The 21500-nt window shown below is 32.7% G+C and overlaps 1 protein-coding gene across 1 annotated transcript in view; it reads left to right on the top strand.

Annotated features, from left to right (window-relative positions):
* The window catches only part of LOC130446550 (uncharacterized), a 181230-nt gene that overhangs the window by 121577 nt on the left and 38153 nt on the right, over positions 1–21500 (top strand). The window lies entirely within an intron of this gene.

The following is a 21500-nucleotide window of genomic DNA, read 5'->3' as shown; positions in this document are numbered from 1 at the left end:
AGTGAATCGATTTAATACAGATTATCGTTTTGAAAAATTGATTTATTTGATCCGAGGAAACAATTCTTCGATTTCAGATCGCCATTTGTTGGGTAAGAAATAATTTCTACAAAATATTTTGACAGTCGAGTTGAAAATTATGAAAAACAGCAAATTTTTTGACACAAGGTGGTCAAAAGGTTAATTTATTAAATTCGCTATTATTTGCGTATATTGATATCAATGGAGTATAATTGTTTATTTATTATGATGTTTTTACATTCAACTCCATGTTTGTGTACATCGCTTACCTGTTTATATAAGTAGGGTCAATTGCTTTATAATTCAAGCGAAACAAACACAGTATTTCTTTTTACTCCTTCCATTTCGATCGACATAGATCCGCTCGGTCTAAAATTTTGACAATTGATCAATTGTGACTAGATAAACTTTGTTCTACCTATATCCGAATATTCAAAATTCAAATTTTAAAATTTCTTTGTGAGCATATTATGATATCGAATCGGTAAGTTTGTTGCATTTGTTAAATTTTATAGAAAATATAACTATATTGATATAATTTAGACATTAGTTGATATGTTTGTATATTTTCAATTACAAGGAAAACATTGCACTACTTCTTATAAGAGAAAAAGTCGAAAAAAAATTTGAAAAAGGCGAAGATTGTTGACAATGAACAAGCTAGGTGTTCAAGTGCCGCAACCGCAGCAAACTATTCATTAGATACTCGTACATCTTCTTTAACTGACGACTCGATTGAAATACAGAAAAATTCATTTTCAAATGACTAACAAGTTGAAATGACTGGTTTAGGAATCGTAGTTATCCACAGTTTTAGATGCTGCAAATCTTCCTACAATGTCTCCTAACACATAATGCATCACATCACAATGTGGTTAACTGAGAACACATTTTTTGCCAAAAATAGATTTTATTAATTGATTAAATCTCCTTCAAAAGTAATACAATCATTTCAACGCTTCTCTAACTTCTCGATGCCGTGCTTGTAGAGGAATTGGTTTTTGCCTTAAAATAGGCTTCAGCTTCAGCACTTGTTTCTTCATTTGAGCTGAATTTCTTACCGGCGAACATTTTTTTTATATCAACGAATATCCAGTAGTCACTGAGGACCAGATCGCGACTATACGGTAGATGAGGAAGCAATTCGAAGCGTAATTCGTTCAATTTAACTATCGTTACCATCAACTTGTGAATTAGTGTTTTATATTGGTAAAACAGTGGTTTCATCTTCGACGTTTGAGGTCGTTTATCCTTGATTTTTGCATTCAAACAACTCTATCTAGTATTCACTATTGATTGTCTCTCCCTTTTGGTGATAATTGATGGAAAATATTCCATATGCATCCCAAAATACTGAAGTCACAAACTTCCCAGCTGACTATTGTGCCTTGGACGTATCGGACGTGAATCACCGGCTGCAGTCCACTTAGAAGATGATCGTTTTGATTCCGAAGTGATGGATCCATGTTTCATCCCTTGTCACATTGTCACGTTGGTGTTTTTGATCGATAGTCAGATTGTCATCTAAAAATCTTTCTCATGTTCAAATGCTCATGCATAATTGTGAACACATTGCCTTCTGATATCTTTACGACCTTAGCCATATCACGCAATTTACGATTAGATATTACCAATTTGTGGACTTGATGTTTTCTGAAGTAATCACCTTAATTGGACGTCCAGAGCGTTCACCATCAGCGGTGTCTGTACAACGACGTTTAGATTCAGCAAACCAATAACTAATGATTCTTTTCGATGGGGTTCCAATAATACTTTTGAAACCATTTCTGAGCAAGCAATAATAAATTAACATACGAAATTGCTTTGAAAATCACAAAAACAACTTTACTTAAATGGCTGCCACTTTTCCATGACTCATCGGAATGTCCATGAAATTTCACTTAGTCTTTTGAAAGTTGGTACTTCATAAACGTCTCGATAATGGCAGTGCCATCTGTGTGTCAGTCACACGACTTAATGAGTGATGTTTTATTTGTAGCATCAAAATGTTATAAAAAACACCAAAGACATTGCAAAAGAGAGAGTATAATGGGTGAAAAATATAAATTAGTGATTGAAGCTGGTGTATTAATAAACGGGTTGCGGGTGCTTGGATTTAAAGGTCATATAAAAGTAATTATAATGCATTGTCGGGCGTAGGATGCATTATAGACGCAAGAAATCAAAAAGTTCTATATGTAGGTGTTAAAAATGAATTTCTTTGCAGTGTAAAATGCAAAAATCATTAAAAAAATGGTAAAACCATTAATGCGTTAAAAATTGGAATAGACCCTCAACAACTATGGAAAGAAAAATTATATTAGAAAGATTCGACTGAAAATGAAAATAAATTGAGAGTTGTATTTTTAAAAAAGTTTGTAGTTAGTAATATAAAGAAATGTAGTACAGTGGAATTAGTACCATCAAATATCGCCAAAATGAAGCGGTATTATTGTAAAGTTAAATCGAAAATTTAAAAAATGACTTCGGACTGCGACACATAATCGGTGATCACTCAAAATCTTATAAATATTTTTGTAAAAATATTGGTCAATTAGATCCCATTTTATTAAACAAATTCACGAATAGCTCCTTATATGATTGATTTAAAAAAATATTTAGTCCGATAGCAAGTTGTCGTCGTTGTTATTATGCGAGATTGACAATACAGCAGAAAAATTCAATTCAAAAGATCTTATGAAGGGAGGTGTTAATCGGTAGTAATAGATTATAACCAGCGAAGTACATACTTAATAGAAATTATTGGAAAAAGGTTCATTTATATCATGAATTTTTAATATCGATATTACGCATTTATTCCTCCATATTTCATTTGGTTGACTACTATAAGAATTCAGTCCTATACAAAACATTCAGTCATCTATCCCTAGAATTTGAAGGCTGATATTACCGAGGAGAGATTGAAATTCCATGAAATATCGAAACCTGCGCAACGAGCCGTCCTTGCCGCTGGCAACAGGTAGCCATTTAGAAATTAAAGGGATACAGGTGGCTGAATAACTGATAAAAACATCCAAGTACAAGGACGGTGTAATAATTTGATGAGCAGAGATGGTGTAACGAGCTATTTGTGAAGCTAGCGATGAGCATCGACTACAGAATAAGGTAAATGTTTGATGAGGGCGTTCTAATTGGAACAGTGGAATACGATAAAAGTGAGTTATAGGCTGTAAAACCATTTTTAAGGTATGATCAATGTAATTATAACTAGAAAATAATTTCGCGGTGGAAGTTATATTTAAGGAGATATTTAAGAATATTTGAAAATAGATTTTTAGTTACATATTTATATTAACGATCGAATAGTCGTGGAATTATTATATTTCCGTTTTTTGATGGATTGTTTCAGGATGGCTGATATAAAACAAAACTGAGGTGATGGTATTTATTCGTAGACTCAATAGTTTCTTGACATTAGAGCTGGTTATTTCTAAAGGCTTGAAATATACTATTTTTTTTTAATAATTTCTCCTGGTTGTCTTAGTTTAAGTGGAAAAATGTATATATTGTTACAAACTCGTTCACGTCATGAACCGTGAAGCTTGTCCTGTTCGCTCATAATGGATGTGTAAAATTTGATGAAAGTAGAATTAGTTTGATGTTGGTTTTCATCTCAGCGGCGATTTGTTTATGTTACTTTTCTTAAAAGATTTCTAGGAAGGCCTTTTCATTTGTTTATTTGTTATAAAGTGGTAAATATTTCATTATATAATCAGTGATAAATTAATTAATACTATATAAGCTAGTTAAGGGTGCAAATAAATTAAGTAAGTAGAAGATAGTGTGTCTAAATTCACCTCACCGCAGAAAACCAGTTTTTTTTCATACTATACTGTAAAGTTGACTTTACAGAACTAATTTGTGTCCGTAAAATGACAATTTACGGTATCCTTGTATTGTACAGTACTCTTGATTTATCTCAATCCCGTTTGAAATAATTACAAATAATAAATCAATTAACCTCAATCACTAAACTTTTATTCTAATTTGTGAATTTCAACAGTAATGGTGTAACTACCGTTAACAGAAAAATTTATTGTAGGAATTACTGAATGTACTTCTTTATTTTCAATAATGCTGGAAGATGTGTGGTTTTGGTTTAACACTTGTACAAAAGTTGTACCGCATTGTATTATTCTTGTTATTTTCTTTTTGCTCTTGATGTCGTTTTAAAAAATTGATATCATCCCCAGCGTTGACCAACACGAAGTCCTTCTGAAGCAATGTCCGGATGCTTAAGATTGAAGAATTTAGCAATTTTTTTAGGTGCCCCCCCAACAGTGTGTATTCCAGCTCTTTGAACTACGCATTTTCCTTGTCTGTAGTCTACCAAAAGTACTTTTAGTGAAAGATGTTTTCGCAAATTGTTATATTTTCTGAACACATCCAAATATTGCACCGTATTGCTGTTGATCACAGTAAAAATCGGTCGAACATGTGTTTTTGTGTGATTAATATTAACCACTAACTGAGAAAAAGTATCCTCTACATCGTCTTCTTCTAAATTATAAATTTTTTCCCTTCGACAGCCTCCGGCAATGCGAATTAATGCGATTACTTTCACTAGTAAATAGTCTTTGTCTGGGGCGTCTCTCATAAATGTTTCAACTTCTTCCTTGCATAAACTGACATAAACAACCTTTGGAAAAATTTAACCAGTGGGGTGGTGTGCCACTATTTTTTATGCCACTAGAACAAATTCTTTTTTTAATTTTGTTTTAAATTGCCCAATTATTTTTAGTTAGAAACTAATAACATTTTATGGAGCTAAAATGAACGGTGTTGTGTGTTGAAGAAATTTGCCTCTAAACAAAAGTCTGCAGGTGATTAAATACTACTCAATATTTCTAAATTCTAGTAGAGACGTATCATATTTTAGATAGTTCGTGACATTTTGTGTATTTGACACGATCTTAGTAGATTAAATCATAGAATTTTGTATTAGTGTTTACATTAATTTTGCTGTTATAAAATGAATTTTTCATTTGAAGAGTTGACCGATATGTTAATGATTTACGGGGAAGTTCGAAAAAATGGTGGAATTACAGCTCGTTTATACCAACAAAGATTTGGTAATCGTAGAATCCCACATCATTCTACATTTGCAAGTATAGAAAGAAGGCTGAAAGAATCCGATAACTTGTTAATCAAAAGAAATAACTCTGGAAATCAAGGTACAACAAAGACTTTGCATCTGGAAGAGAAAATATTAAATAATAGGCCACCTTTAAGTACTCGAACTGTATAGAAAGTTTTAAAAGTGTTTTATCCATACAAATTGGCCAGTGTTCAAGCATTAGAACCTAGAGATATGCAGGTGCGTATGGAATTTTCAAACTTGTATTTACAAGTGTCGTGAAAATCGAAATTTTCCAAAATATGTGTTATATACCGACGAGGCTAGATTTACTAGGGAAGAAATTTTCAACTCTAGAAATAGTCACGTTTGGGGCGAAGAAAATCCGCACTTTATTCGTGAAAGCGGATTTCAGTTTAAATATTAGGTTAATGTGTGGGTAGATATGGTTGGAGATTGCTTAATCGAGACTTACATTTTACCAAATAAATTAAATGGGGCAATTTTATACACGCTTTCTGGAAAAAATGTTGGATTAATTGTTGGAGAATGCAGAACCGTTAAATTTTAGATAACATATGTGGTTTCAACACTATGGGGCATCTGTTCATTTTATTGCAGCTGCAAGAAATTGATTAAACAGACGTTTTAGAGAAAAATGAATTGGTCGGGGTGGACCCAATTGTTGGCCTCTAAAATCACATGACTTAAATCCTATCGATTTTTTAATACGGGGCTATATGAAATGAAGTCCTTTGTGCATGAAACAATCATTGAAGCTGCGGCAGAAATCATTTAATCACCAAATTTTAAAAAAAAACTTAAAGGCGTTCTTGATTTATGGCAAATTTTTGATTTTGGCAACTAAGCCCCTTTAGGGTTCATGTTCCTATATCAAAATGAATAATTTATTGAGATCTCTTTGTGGTAGAGCGTTGTCGGTCGAATATAGAAACATCCTGTATAACATTAAATATTTGTCACAATGAGTTTATCTAGATCATTAAAACTGAATATTCTAAAGAGTTGATACATTAAATTTTGAGCAGAATTCATATGTGAAGAATGAATTCATATTTTAGGTGAAGCTATTATTTTACCCGCAACACATTAGAGTAAGTTGTTTATTTTCTTAGCGACGACGTTTTGATAGTGGAAGAAAGAGAGACAAAGGGAGAGAATGTGCTTTGTTTTCTCAAAAAATACAGTTTCATGGACTAAGCTAACAAGATATTCTTTTATAATGTATGCTTGTGTTCGTTTGAAAGCAGTTCCTCACTCTTTTTTTGAAAAGAATTCTGTTGATTTCCAAGACCAATATTCACTGCATACGGCATCAATAAATTTATGTCCTGTATTTTTTTTACCTCTCGGCTTGAACTTACATATTATAGTGCTTTCATAAAATCCCGAAATATTATTATGCCAGAAGCATATTCCAAAGTTTTATTATTTACTTATATGCTATTGACTCATAATAAACACGTATGTATTTAAATAAATAAAAGGAGAATGAAGATTTACTCATCATAACGATGAAAGAATTAATGAATAGAAATAATGAAATGTTGACCACTAGGACTCACTTCGGCAGATCAAATTTTCTTGTGCGCTCGTCGAACGATCTTTCGGTTTCGACACATGTAGTTTGCGCTAGATGCACGGATTTTTTTAATGTGCTTGTGCTCTCGATGTACGTGCTCTCCTCGCACCCCACCTTTATACCTTATTATTGTGGTCATTTTGTAGTTTCTTTTCCTTCTCCTCGTTTGTCTCTGATTCAACAGGCCGATTTTGTAGTTTAGTAGGTAATCACAAATAATTACATGCCATATTGCAAAAAATAAATTGAAATAAAAAATCTGAAACTTATGTTATTGTTGTATCATTACTAACTTGAAACTAGAAATGTGCTACTGAAGAATATAGTCTCTTTAAAATATAATAAATACCCCACAAAAATTATAGCATCACTCATTATTTTTTAAATATTCTAAATGTGTTGCCTGTTTTTCGAATTTTATTAATATTACGAATTAAACCAAAAGATACGCCTTTTGCAACATTTATTTAATATCAGTTTAATCTACAGAGGATAAAAAGTTTGATTTACCAAAACATAGAAAATATCAAAAAAATTGTACAAACATCTATAGAAAAAAATGACCACTCTAGCAGCGTGTGGACGAGCATTATCGTGCATTAGCATTGCATTGTCACCGATATGAAGCATATAGGACACTACATGGGGCTCTAGAATATTGGTTATGTTCCTATCAGCATTTAGTCTTCCATCATTCACTACTAACTCCGTGCGAACCTCGAAAGAAATTCCTCCCCAAACCATGATAAAGCCACCACCAAAGCTTTCAGTTTGACAAAAATTAACCTGTTCATGCTGTTCTTCATGTCACCTATATACTGGTACTCGCCTATCTGATGAATACAGACAAAATCTTGATTCAGTCGTGAATAAAATATTGGATCAATTTTGAATATTCCAATTTGCGTGTTCTCGAGCAAATTCCAATCTTGCTACTCGATGTTCTCTGGTAAGACGTGAACCTCTAGCTGGCACTCTGGCTCGTATACCTGCTTCTCTCAGCCTATTTTGAACTGTTTGTAGGCTTATTCGGACATTACGAGTAGCCAACAAATCTGTTTGCAACCTTCGAGCTGTTGTATGCCTAATTCTTGACGCCATCAACCTCAAATAATGATCATCTACTAGCCAAGTTACCCTTCCGCGGCCTTGTCCGGGTCTCCTGGTTAGCTGCCCTGTTTCTTGGTAGCGAATAATAACTCTGGATATAGTGCTTTGTTGTTAAATTTTCACTATACAATAACTAATTTGCTTAGAAAGTTCTCGATCTCAATGCATTCTCCAAGACAGAAATGATTTACTCGAGCATTTTTGCTTCCAAAAAAATTTGTAAGAAATTGTAATATTTTTTTGCCCATAATAAGAAACCAAAAATATCTATTAAGTTGATACATATACAGATTGTCCCAAAAAACTAAAATTAAGTATTAAAAATATCCTAAAATACCAGTGATGCGATAATTTTTGTGGGGTGTATAGAAACCTCCAAAGTTTCTGCGATGAAATGAATCTGTTTCAGAATATCATCATATTTTTTGCCTCGGCAGTTTTTTCTTATGTCAACAGCATTGAAGAAAACTTAAATGGTTTGACGCAAACTAATCGGGTCGTCAAATTTCCACTTTAATTATTAATTGCTCAGAACTTAATCGATCTCGAAATTAATCATTATATAGAGAATTAAATATCCAGCTTCATAATATAGTGAAAACAAAAAAATTACATTGAAACAATTTCTTTTTGTAGGGATAGAAAACATGCACTCAATGAATCAATTTCCACTGAAATAATAGAATTTTTTAATAATGGCTTTACAGTGAGCAGAACATTATGAAAAAAATCTATTTGAAACAATATGAAACATTACGTCAAAATATGTATAAGAAAAATATATGACGAAGTTCATGAACGTAATTAATCTATTCCCAAATTTTTTTAACATTATCTATAAAATTGTCATTTTGGCAAAATGATCCTTCCGCTTCACAGTTGAATTATTTAAATTCGCACTTTTTATAATTATAATAATTACTCGCAATTATAGTTCATCCAATATTTGTTCGAGAATACATCCTATATTTTTTATAAGGAAATCTAAAACTGGACAATGGAAGTAATTTCTCAACCTCTTTTGCATAGAAATCAAAATCAGCTGTTTATTCCCATTTCTCTCAATATAAAGTCTCATGCCCTTTTGTACGCCGAAGGGAATTAATAGTCTTATTCATTCGAGTGCTTTTTAAGTTCATCGACCTCCTAGCAATGAATGTGTTAAAAACACAGTCGTTTCCGTGAAATTTTTTTGCAAGGATTTTACTTTTAGAGATTTACATTTTTTTTAACTCTGCACGCATAAAAGTTTGATATCATTAAAAATGATTTATTTTTAGACTCCTCTCCATATTTTTATGTATGTGGTTACTTTGAAGATTCGGTTGCGGTCAGCGGACAATTCATCCACCGCTCGCCTCCAGTAGATGTATAGAAAACAGGATTTTCTTTGTGTCTGCTACATTTAGGTGCTGTGTGAAGAATAAATAGAAAATAGTACATTCTAAAATTTAACTTCTTGGTTTTTTAAGACTTCTTCAATGTAAGGGGACAGCTCGTCGAAAAAAGTAAGAAATTCTGGACAGTTACTTGCCCCTACTGTTTTATAGGAAGAGAGCCTATGCAGAGATTTTGTCTGTCTATCCGAATGAGATTACAAACTAATAATTGCATAGAGGAAATAAAAGTTTCGGTTCCTAACACTTCCGGTTTGAGGTTTTATCTGATGAATGTAGCTTATTAGAATTGATTTAGTTTCAAAAACTGTTATGCAGGAACTAGCACAATAGATGGTATTCTTAATAACTTTAGTAACCACACTCAAAATGTTACTACATATCCATGACTAGTTATCAGAAATCCATTCTGTTAAAATTTCATTTTGATCAATTGTAAATATTGTGAAATATGAATAATTTGAAAAGATATTTGATGTTATTGTTCCAACTTATTTGCTTCGATGTTTATTTGATTATTAAGATATTCAATGTCGAGAATACACTATGAATTCACACCTGTAATTTTTTCCCTCATATTTGGTAGGAGAAGTAAGAGGTAATCTGGCACTATCAATGTTTTCCATAAGTAGTTGATCCTTCATTTCTATAAATACGAGGCTATTAAATAACGAGACTGGTTACGAAAAAGGGTTTTATTATAGAAATTATTCTACTTTCAAATGCTCCCCTTCAATATACTCCCCTCCCCTCGCCACATACCTTTCCATACGTTTTTTCCATTGATCGAAGCAGTGTTGGAAGTATTCTTTGGTGAGAGCCTTTAGGAGCTCTGAGCAGACCCGTTGACTCAAGAGTCAGATTTTTTGGCATCAACTTCGCACAGACTTTTGTCGTGTGCAATTCCTCATGTAAAATTTTTCCGTTTCTTTATCGGCGTTTACAGCCTTTGCAATCATCCGGATGCTCATTTGACGATATACACGCGCAATTTGGTTGATTTTGTTTCTGGAGTTGAAATAGTCACAGGGCGACTTGGGCGCTGGTCAACTTCAGTACTCTCTCGGCCATCACTAAAGCGCTTACACTACTCAAAAACACGCACACGAGATAGATAATTGTGCCTAAGTCGGAGTTTTTTTTTTTCAATTTAACCAGAAATTTGAGATTGATACGTTTCTCCTATTTTTCGTCACACATGGTTCCCGGCACGAAAAAAAACACGTTCGTGTTAAACCGCTACTGTACATATACTATAATAGTGACAGAAACGTGTTTTGGGACGTGCATAAACAAGATATCTAGGTACCCAACGCATTCCTAATTTTTTCCCCACCCGTTTAGAGCGTCCCCTAGAAGCGCAGTCTCGTTATTTAATAACCAGACCTCGTATTGGCGATCCGTTGACTATCATGTTTGATGATACTATTCAACACAAGTTTTCAAATTGTTCTATTGAATCGGCTTAACTGAGGAAAACGGTATCATATCACTGATTTGTCGCGATTGGTACAGATCTGTTAAGTTATTTTCAAAAAAAAAAATAGTAAAAGAAAGCACAAAATTTTGCAATTAAATGTATTTGAAGAAGCCATTTGTGCACGACTACTTTGGAGGCATCTTCTTTATTGCAACAACAACAATTCTTTTCAGTATCAGCCAACAAATCACTTACCTAACCTAACCATAAATTGTTGTCACCAACGATCGATAAAACAGACTTTTTGAGAATAAAGCTACTCGTAATGTAACGCAATAGACCTTCACAATCTTTTATAACAGTTATTATTTTTCGGTACTCCTCAAATATTTCATTTCATTTAAATAATTATTAACCTAGTTCATCATCATCATCATCATCATCTATCAGCCATCTTCCATCCACTGTTGGATATAGGCCTCCTCTAGTTTAAACCATCTATCTCTATCTTGAGCTGTATGTATCCAATTTCCTGCAATTTTCTTTACATCGTTACTCCATCTTGTTGGCGGCCTGCCTCTACTTCTCTTATCCATTCTTGGCCTCCACCTGCTAACCTAGTTAGCAGGTGATATATATTAATTTGTTTATTACAATCATGCTTTCTAGTTATTATGTATCACATAACTGTTTGTACAATATTATCCTGTTAGTTAGAAATATATTCAAATAGAAATCCAAATAGAGAATAAAATAGCAATACAAATAGAAATTCAGAATGAGATTCAAATAGAGAATAAAATAGAAATTCAAATAGAAATTCAGGATGAGATTCAAATAGAGATTCGAATAGAATTTCGAATGGAGATTCAAATAGAGATTAGAATAAAGATTCAAATAAAGATTCAAATAAAGGTTCAAATAAAGATTCAAATAGAGATTTAAATAGAGAATTGAATAGAGATTCTCATTCAAGATTCAAATAAAGTCTAATAGAGAATCAAATAGAGCTTTAAATAAAGAAGCAAATATATATTCAAATAGAGATTGAAATAGGGATTCAAATAGATAGTCAAGTGTAATATCAAATAGATATTTAAAAAGAGATTCGATAGAGAAACTTAAACTAATCAAAAAGTGCTCGACTAGCTCTACCTGATTCTTATAATCGCAAATTATATTGAATCCATCCTACTAGGGAGTATTTTAGACTTGTTCAGTTGAGTTAAGTTGTATGTTACCGACAAAGCATAAAATCCGGCATTCTATATAATGCCTAGTCATTCCATCCACGTTATATGCTTTGCCTAGACAATACATAGTATGACGGCCACATTTCCGTCAAAGCGTGAAATAAACAAGGCAAAGCCGTAGAAAGAGATATACGGAGTTAAGGCGTACGATTTCATAGGTCAGTCTGCTCCAAACCAGAGCTGTGTACGTTTACAGTTCGCAATGGCTGATATCGTCAAAGAAGCGTGGAGAAATCGATTCTACGAAAATTTTTCAAAACAAAAGTTCGATAAGAGTTCGCTGAGGTTTGATAGTGACAAGATTGAAAGTTTCATAAGAAAAATGAATTCTGTGAAAAGTAATAATACAAAAAAGAAACCTCAAGACTACTGGCTACTACAGCATTATGACGTATTGAATATTCAAGGAGTGGAAAAGCTTATTCCGCCTGTGATTGAAAACGAGTCACAAGTGATATATTATTGCTCGACTGAAGATTTATTTGATATTTTGAATCAAGAGACATTTAAAATCTTGTTAGCGTGTTATTGTGGAGTACGTCTTCACCTTGACAAAGACTTCAAAAGTAATATTGTGTAGGTTGTAAGGTGGAATTCTAGTGAAACATATAATGGAAGGTTCTTATTATCTCTTTGAAAAATGAAACGTTATTTTTGGGAAATGTGAATTTGGTAATGAAAAAGGTTTCATGTTATTTTCAGAAGCTCAGACAAAGTGAATGAATTTATATGTATAAAGTGATTTGAATAATGATTAATTCAGAGAAATAGATTCAATCTGGTACTTTTTGATTGTTAAAAACTTAATACATCACTCGATAAGTCGTGTGACTGACACGCAGATGGCGCTGCCATTTTTAAATCCGTATGATGTTCATGAAGTACCATCTTTCAAAAGACTATGTGTAGAATTTCATGACATTTCGATTGGTGAGAAAAAAGTGACAGTCATTTAAGTGAAGCTACTTTTCTTATTTTCAAAACAATGGATTCTAAATAATTTCGTGTGTTAATTTATTATTGCTTTTCGATGAAAAAAAAATACTCTACAAGCTTAGCAACGGCTTCAAAAGTATTATTCGGACTCTGCTCCATCGGAAAGAACCATTAGTTATTGGTTCGCTGAATTTAAACGTGGTCGTACAGACACCGAAGATGGTGAACGTTCCGGTCGTCCAATTAAAGTGGTTACTCCAAAAAACAGACTACAAATTGGTTGTATCTAATCCTAAGTTGAAATTGCGTGAGATAGCTGAGGTCATAACGATGTGTTCACAATTATGCAGAAACATTTGACTATGAGAGAACTTTTTTCAAAGTGGGTGCCGCGTTTACTCACAATCGATCAAAAATAACTTGTTGGCCATATTCACATGTAATAAATAAGATTTTTTGCGTCGATATGTGACAATGGATAAAACATGAATCTATCACTTCACTCCGAAATTAAAACGATCATCATCTCAGTGGACTACAGCCGGTGAACCACGTCGGAAGCTTCCAAAAGCACAACAGTAAAAACTGGAAAGGTTATGGCTTCAGTATTTTGGGTTGCGCATGGAATATTGTTCATCAACTATCAGCAAAAGGGAGAGACAATCAATAGCCAATACTACATAGAGTTGTTAGACATAAAGAGACATTCTGAAGAAAATTATAATAAATTGTAATTATTTTTTGAAAATACTTATTGATACACAATCAAACATTTCGAATTGAACTCGATACTGTTGAACATCGTGTTACTTACATAAGAAAAAAATTGAAATGTTGGAAAATTTTGTTGGTTAGCCTACAACTTATCAAATAAAAACAATAAAAAAACTATAATAAATGTTCGAAGTGGGCACTTTGCACTTCTTCACAATTCCGGAGTCTATGGAGGATATTTCTTGAACTTGGAAGAGCATACCAAGATTCTGTTTTAAAACGTCACAATGGAAGTTTATTCTATCGATCATTTCGTTCCTTGTGTTGCATATATCAAGCTCTTAAGATATCCCCAACAAAATAAATTCATTATATCTAATTCAGGGAAACAGCCATGCAAATGAACCTTCCCGACCAATCCACGTATTAGGAAAAATGTTATTTTTTTTTCACATCACTTAGGAATGATGTAAAAAGTATAATCTTGTTATATGATATAGTATAATCTGTGTCTATTCGGATTTAACAAAATTCTCTTACATTATGTAGTTTTCGAAAGGTACGAATTAAAAATGTTTAAATGGATTTTTATTTCGAAAGTTATTGGAGATTTGAATGTACAATGCTTTTTCTGTCCATTTCACGTAAATGCCGCTCTCTCTGTCTTGAATATCAACTCAATGGTTGATGTACGCTTCAGATCATTGAAATTTCTAACACAATTTATCACCTAGCACTTTGAATACAAAATATCATATACTCATCCACCGACAAACAATACTTACATTAAGCAATCAAAATGTTTATTATCATTCGCTTAACCACAACCAGACCCCAAAGTTTTAGGTTAATCCACATCACCCTCCAAAGTGTATGAATAAGGGCCCATAATTGAATTAGTTCATGAATACTGGCTCTAAAAAGACAAAAGCGGCCATCAACACCTCTAAATTCAGGCTATTCATCAATTGAATTTGCTTTTAGGAGGTACGATCTAAATCGTGTACATTGTATAAACAATTATGATGCCCATTGTATAGTTTCAAACTCTACTAGAGTCTAAGCTGAGGATTACTTCTTTAACGTCACAAATAATAAACAGTAGTCGATAAAGTATATTGATAGTCTTAAAGAGTATAACACCCGCCGACGGACTTACTTCGAATCCGAATGGATGTTCCAAAAATATAAAGAAAGGATACTAAAGAGATTTTAGTAAACATTCAAGCTGATCCTCCTAGCTAATAATATTGATAACAGCACTATTTTCATACTTAGGAGAGAGAACGGATAGAAAAGACTGGATGTATTTTTCTGTTATTATCACAAGAGGTGTAATCAAGTTGAGGGTATAACTTCTAAAAATTTTCAAGAAATATCATTTATAAACCAAATTTAGAAAAAATATCCAATTTTATCCTAAGTACATCGTAAAATCAAATAATTTTCCAAGTGCTCATGTGGAAGTGTCATCCCTCAGATACCCTACAGAAAATGGTGGAAGTTGATCAAGAATTAAAGAATCAAATTTTTTAAGTAATTGTCACTAGTTGAACTTCTATCAATAAAAGCTGCCAATTAATGTAGTGGTCTTATTACCACTGATGGGTGAAGTTTTTGGCGTCAAAAGCCAGAGCAAGTCAAGTCTTACATCACATCTCGTTTGCCTATTATTCACGGCCTCCGACTACAACCAGAACAGGTCAGCAACTATCAAAAAAAGGTTGGAAATAGTACATTACATAATGGGTTTGGAAAACACGTATGCTGAAAAGTTCAAAAATCCTACAAAATATTTTTTATTTTGTGATAATTGAGATGACAAACACGAAAAGAACCAATACGCTTGGAAAGAAGCTCGAGTAGCGCCACGTAGCGGCTAGCAGCGGTAGGGTGACAGTCGTTGTACTCAAAACATTAGTGAACATAATGGAGTCCACAAAAAAATTATTAAAAACGCAAAAAAGCGGTCAAATCGAAATTGTAGTGTAGTGAATTCTTATAACACGGAAAGGAAAAATCATGATCATTTTTACACGGTTCCTAACCGTTCATGGGAAAAGGAACGAAAAATGCAATGGATAAAAGCGGTGCGTCGGAAAATGTAAGTGTTCTTAATATATATTAATGTGTGAAAAACTTATTTACTTATAATTCTAAAACAAGAATTTGTAGTGCTCATTTTTGTGGAGGTGAAAAATCAAATCATCCATTAGACAAATCATATAATCCAACAATATTTCCTGACATATATAAGAAACCACAGAAGTCATCAAGTTTTGATAGGACCAAAAGATTATTCATCCGAAAAAATAAAACGACTTCGATAAATGCAGATATTACTCCAAATATATCAATGGATATAGATGATTCTGCAAGTAGTACTTCGAAACCAGAATTCTAAGACATTGCTATCCAAACAGAAATGACGACTAAAGTACAAACTGATGATGATACTGCATGCCCATTTTTTTTGGCAAAATTCTACAACGAATTAAACTGCAACTCAAGTATGTATTCCATTAAGAATGACAAAAGAATAGGATTTTTGGGTTACGAAGATTTACAAAACGATAGAAGCACACAGGACAAACGACTCGCCCGTTTACATGATCTATCTGAAAAGTAATAATAAATTATTACTCATTTATAATTAATAACATACATAACACACATATACATACATATTATACATAACATGAGATATGTACATAAGCATTTATCAAATACTTACTGTAACAACGGGTAAATAAACATTTCCATTCTTTTGTGCTTGTAACACTAGAAGTTTCTCTAAGCACGGATCCATCGATTTTACGATCATTGCCATCAATGATTTCATGTACGCTGTTTACATGAAAACTTTTCACTAATTTGCTACCTTTCGCAATGCTCTTTTTACAAAAATTTCGTAAATCAAGTGCTTGAAATTCGTTCATAATAATAAGACTCATTATAAAGTTATTTTATGGTTTTCAATTTCAAAGATATAACCCTCCAAATCAACGGTTTCGTTCCACCCGAGAATTTTATAAAACATCCACGAGGTGGCGTACACATCGCCGACTCGAGATACTTTCCAAGCGTATAGAACAATAGATTTTTTTATAACTATATTAGATACCTACCAAGAACTAAATAAATTATTTTGTTTCAGTTTTTTTCTGAGACGATATAGAAGTTAAATGTTGTTATTATAAAAATTACTAAATTGCAGTGGATTTTGTGAATCATATTGTCTACTTCTTCAGTCTTCTTAAATTTGGCCTTTTGCCTTTCGGCACCCAGCCAGATTCATATTGTATTTGCGTATTTATCTATCGTTCGAGACCATTTATAACATAAGAAAAATAAGCATATCAATACATGTATGCTTTGTTTTTTTTTAGTGCATCTGTTAAATAAGCTACTTTATTAGGTAAAAATGAGTGTGCAATCTATCATTTTCATAAGTGGTCGTAGAAAAATACATTTGCACATACATTGAGAGATTCTCACTAAAATTTCACCATTTTATATCCTTAATATGTGTTTGGAGATCGTATAAGTGTGTCGTTGTTAAGATTTTCTGAAAATAGAAAAAATTGAGTTTCGAGATGTACGTTATGATCGAAAAAGTTCACCAAAAGGTACTGGAGAAATAGAAGAAGCTATTAACATACCAAAAAAAAACGCATTTGCCATAATCTGACGGAAGAATAATGTGTACCTAATGTATTCGCGCTTTGTGGTTGCCCTCATTAGACCAAAAGCGCATTCAAATGATCATTTCCCATGCCTCATTTCTGCGTTTCAGATAAAATCATTCAATTTATAACTGTTGATGAAACCTCAATCCAAGAATAGACTCCTGAAATTAAAAATCAACCAAAACTGCTCCAAAAACAGCAATTTCGGAGTAAAAAGATAAAGAAATATAAAAAGCTATTGAGCGAAAAAAGAAATTGTTGACAAAATCTTTGCACTTTTTTGCTCACAACTTTTTAAATTCACAGTTAATGGCAAAATTGTCGGGACAATAGCTCACGAGATATCGTCAAAAATAGCTTTCTACCACTTTAGTTAAGATAGCGGCCGGGGGACAAGGGGTGGAACCCACAAACTTGGGGTTAAGCTTTCTTAACCTCCACACATCGGTAAAATAAAAGTGCGTCCTCATAAAAATTTCAATTGGCATGAGCTATCCATTATATACTATATATATACATATATATATATATTTATATATATATATATATATATATATATATATATATACACTATCTAGAATGATCTCAGAGCAGCGTCGGATTTAGGAAGGATCTGCGAATGTCATAAATAACTTGAAGACTGTGCACTGAAAATGAGATATTACAGAAAATGAGTTTTAAACAGACAATTTAAAATTTTGCCACAACTAAATTGAGAAAGAAGTTTTTAAATTAAAATTTTATATAGTTTATGAAATAATATTTCAATTTCAATAAATTGCCTTCTATAATAAAAAATTCATCAAAGACGCGTCCGCCATGTATAAAAAACAGATGAAAGGTGTCTCCGAAATTTAAAATTCTAATGTAGTTTGACTTGGCCGGTATAAGGACCCATTTCGCGAGCTTGTTCGTAACATTATTGTAGCTACTAGATTTTTTTTCTCTTTTGAAATATATTTTTTATATGCCTCTATTACTTTTAGAATGTTATTGTATGGACTATATACAAATATGTTCCTTGAAAAGCAAGATATATTCTACCAGACCTAGTTTTCTAAAATTAAGTTTCAGGTTAATATCCGTACAATTTTCCACAAAAGACTTCATATATGATCTTACATTTCTTTATAAAAACCCAATTCTCAATATACAATATCCTTTGCTTTGACATATGTAGTAGCTTCCTTGGATAGAAATGTTTTCATATTGAGATTGAGTTTACTCGAGCCTCACATACTACTGACGCCTAATGGGTTGAAATAATCTCGTTTTTCCGAGGTTTCGTAATACTGATTTCGCTAACACTCCCGCCTCACTCCCAGTTGAGCGCTTTACCTCGTGTACAGACAGAAATTCCTTGATTTTGTATGTTACAATAGGATTAAATACTATTAGGTGTTTTCTATCACACATAATGTCATTATTTACAATTAAGAAACCCAAAAAGATAATGTTCTTAACATAATATACGATCGTCGGCTAGAAATTACGTATCATAGGTAATTAGAAGGTGAAAAATGGTTAGAGGGCGTTCAAGTATTATGTATCGATGTTTTGGAGGTAGGAGGTCTTATAAAACGTTAAGATGCGATGCAGATGGGAAAGGGTAGTTAAAACAATGAGCATTGACTTTCGTTTATGTTTCACGTGAAATTCCCCGACTGTATATTACATCATTTTTTTCTTGTTTTCATTGTAAGTTTTCGTTAGTATTTTCACGTAATACGCAGCACATGAATCTGTTTTTTCAGATACTTCCCTGCCGCCACCCTGTCCAATCTTTCAAACTCCAAGCTTGAAGTACCTAGTCAGCTAGACAAAGGACCGTGCATGTTTTCATTACCTCTTTTTAAGTTATCCGTTGATCTGTCGTATTCTCAAGAAGGGCTTAAGAAAATGCCTCGCAATTTCTTTTGCCCATCAGTATTTTCCGTTCTCAAGAACAGAATATGTGCGACCTGTTGGGTACGATACACAATCGTTTCGAGTATGGCAAGATTGCCGAAGAGCATGGTCAAAGAGTACAGCCACATCGATTGCTGCTAGAAGATCAAATGACCTTCTCTGCATTTTAAACGGCTGAAAAACATCTGAGCAGACCTTGTTCGGTGAAGACGAAGTTAATGCAAGTGATTTAACAATTCCAGAACACTACTATTCATCTACTCATCTGATACCAACTTAACCAGATAAAAATAATTTTTGGAATAAAATAATTGCAATAATCATTATTACAGCAAAAAATATTGGATATAAGACTGATATATAATTATATATAATTTCTTTAAGACTATGTTTTTATTTTGACGTTTTATATTTGACTTGAGTTTCTGTTTCTAATTGTATTTCCAAACCATGGTGGATGAGGCCAAAATTGTATGTAATGACAGAGTTAAATCAGGAAAATGGAGTAATTAAATGTAAGATTAGAAGTAAAGGTTTATTAATACATTTAGTCCGTTTTAATGTATTTTCAACCTAAGCAAATATTTATCCCATCATATGTGATAGTTTATTACGAAGTCTGCTACTCAAATTTTGAGATAAACAAGTAAAAACAAATATTTACATTTGGATATGGGTTTATTGTTTGTCAAAATATTCTCGATTAAGATCAATACAATTTAATATTTTTTTTAACCAATTGTCGAAGCAGTCCATTCCGACTGAGGTACCTGGATGCCAATTAAGGAGTGTACGGCGGATGACCCATCAATTCGGTGTTTGGACTGTTCAAAAACGTTTTTATTTGAACTGATGCGTAAGAACTCGCATTGTCTTGATGCAGAATGATTCGTCGTTTCCCTGATTTTTTCGAACACTCGCAAACAAATGCTGGTGTACCATTCAGAATTGACCGTTCTACGTTGTTCTAATGAGACGGTACCAACATGTTCAGTTATTCCGAAAAAACAGGCCATTTGCTTCCAAATGTTACGTGCCCGAACAACTTTTATTGGATTTGGTTCGTCTTGAAAGACCCATACAGTAGACTGTTTCGGGTTCATACGTATAGATTCACGACTCATAGCCTGTCACGATTGATAGACGTCTTTTGAAGGGTTGCTGTTGAATTTTCTCAACATTTATTTGCAGCAATCGATGCTTCTTTTTCAGCGATTGTCCAATTATGTAATATCCAACGCGACCAAATCTTTTTAACAGCCAAATGTACATGCAATATTGAATGTATGCGACTGGAACTAATACCCAAGTATGCCTCAAACTCATGATACCTTACATGACGATCTTTTACGCTCAACGTTCAACATTAAAAATGTCAAACATCATAGGGGCAATGTCAGATTTGAAATATTTACATCAGTGTTGCCATATCTCAAAACTTAAGTAGCAGCTCTCGTAATAATTAACAACATGAAAAATAAAATAAATGATATATGCCTATATTTGGAATTATAAATCTCTTGTTCCATGTTTCATTGCCGCAAAAGTTTTTGAAACAATTACAAAGTTATTTTAGCAATTTCAGGTGCTCCACTCAACATAATTATGACTTTCAGGTTGAAATCGTCACTTGAGTGTTGCGTAACGTTTAGGGGGAAAAGAGGATACAGAAAAACGTTACAGCACTTTACACGAGGGGTGGAGAGGTGAAAAATCATCAAAAATTGCGTTACGTAATACTTGAACGGCCCCTTACCAATAATTTCGAAAAGTAAATTGTAGACAACAATTTTTCTCGATTGATATAGTCCGTAGAGATATGTTAATAATATTTGAAATAGAAAACTATTCTAATTATCACAAAAACTTTACTTATTTCTAAATATAATTTTTTTTAAATATAATTTCATATAATTTGTACCTCAATCTGTTTTCTGACAAAAAATTGTTATTATTTATAATGTGATATGCGTCTATCATACACAGTCCCACCAAATTAAATTATCAATAGTTCTGTAAAAAAATTGTTATCAATTATGGAAAATGAAAACGAGATGAATAAAATTGAAATTATCATGATATGCAATCTCGATTTTAGGTTTGCGGTATATTTATTTTGTTATCTGGTTCAATTTTGAGAACGTACATATGAAATCTACATTAAATATGGAAATATTTTATTTGATTGTGTATTCATTTAGTTATTTGTGTGTTTGTTTTTTAGTTATTTCGAAGCTGTTGCCTACAAATTGTAAACAATTTTTTTACAAAAAACATTTTCTCTCTCTATTTCTTCCTAGACGACGAGGGGAGATAACAAGTAGCGTGGTGAAGAAAAACCGAAGACAAAA

Source organism: Diorhabda sublineata, chromosome 7, assembly GCF_026230105.1.
Source record: "Diorhabda sublineata isolate icDioSubl1.1 chromosome 7, icDioSubl1.1, whole genome shotgun sequence".
NCBI classification, from domain to species: Eukaryota; Metazoa; Arthropoda; class Insecta; order Coleoptera; family Chrysomelidae; genus Diorhabda; species Diorhabda sublineata.
The sequence above is the reverse complement of the archived record's forward strand: the minus strand, read 5'-3'. Positions and strand labels throughout refer to the sequence as shown.